A 1,304-nucleotide genomic window follows, 5' to 3' on the forward strand; every position below is an offset into this window, starting at 1 on the left:
TGGCCGGTGACCGGCTCATACATGTACATATACAGATACTGGCCGGTGACCGGCTCATACATGTACATATACAGATACTGGCCGGTGACCGGCTCATACATGTACATATACAGATACTGGCCGTTTACCGACTCATACATGTACATATACAGATACTGGCCGGTGACCGGCTCATACATGTACATATACAGATACTGGCCGGTGACCGGCTCATACATGTACATATACAGATACTGGCCGGTGACCGGCTCATACATGTACATATACAGATACTGACTGGTGACCGGCTCATACATGTACATATACAGATGCTGACCGGTGACGGCTCATACATGTACATATACAGATACTGGCCAGTGACCGGCTCATACATTTACATATACAGATACTGGCAGGTGACCGGCTCATACATGTACATATACAGGTACTGGCCGGTGACCGGATCTCACCTGTTATCTCGGAAGCTTCTGTTGACTGATCTCAGTTACAAGTGAGAGGAAAGTGATCAGTGAAGGAAATGTCTGTCCTGATAATCCGCCTGTAGTAAAAGAGGAACCTAATTAGCTCAATATAAAGAGAGCGGACAGGAAAAGAGCTGACGTGTAGAAAAAAGTATATTTTACTGGCATCCGGAGTGTGGACGCCTAATTCTAGAGCGCAATTTACAATGCTAATCATAGTTAATAAAATGTCCTTCGAACCGGAATTGAACCAGTGACCTAAGGATGTCTGTGCTCTACTACAGTCCTCCGCTCTACCAGCTGAGCTATCGAAGGCTTGTGGATCAGCCTGTCACCACAGCATATGTGACTAATCTTCGTAAGCACACGAGCGGCTGACTGTTCATACATATACCAACAATAGTAACATAACAAAAGAACATCCCATAACGAGAGTCCAAACCCAGGCCACCTCCGAGAATCTTCAGGAATCCACATCTCAAGGCCACCTACGAGAAGCTGCAGGATTTGAAGCCATGAGGCCACCTACGAGAAGCTGCAGGAATTCCAGCCTCGAGGCCGTGTTGCTCATTACACTATGTTTCTCAACCAAAAGGAAACATTTGTGCCAAAATGTATGTACCGTATATTTTCTTGTGCATTGTGTAACTATCATTCCATGGGATGTCCTGATCTTCCAACTTCTCTCAAAATTGGCAAGAAAAAAGCAAAAGCACAAAAAGTTGTATAACTTGTATAAAGCCCCCAATAAATTCCATTATTAGGAGGGAAGTGTCAGCATGTGCCTAAATCTGCATATAAATAGGTAAGTGTGAATAGTAAGGAGCTGCCGACCACTGACAT

At 44.6% G+C, this 1,304-nt stretch overlaps 1 non-coding gene across 1 annotated transcript; it reads right to left on the bottom strand.

Annotated features, from left to right (window-relative positions):
• Nucleotides 1–691: 691 nt before the first annotated feature.
• Nucleotides 692–776, bottom strand: TRNAY-GUA (transfer RNA tyrosine (anticodon GUA)). Its single transcript is given in 2 exon segments — nucleotides 692–727; nucleotides 740–776. It is a non-coding gene; the product is annotated as a tRNA-Tyr (tRNA).
• Between the last annotated feature and the right edge of the window lie 528 nt (nucleotides 777–1,304).

This window comes from Anomaloglossus baeobatrachus, chromosome 3 (assembly GCF_048569485.1).
Source record: "Anomaloglossus baeobatrachus isolate aAnoBae1 chromosome 3, aAnoBae1.hap1, whole genome shotgun sequence".
Lineage (NCBI taxonomy): Eukaryota > Metazoa > Chordata > Amphibia > Anura > Aromobatidae > Anomaloglossus > Anomaloglossus baeobatrachus.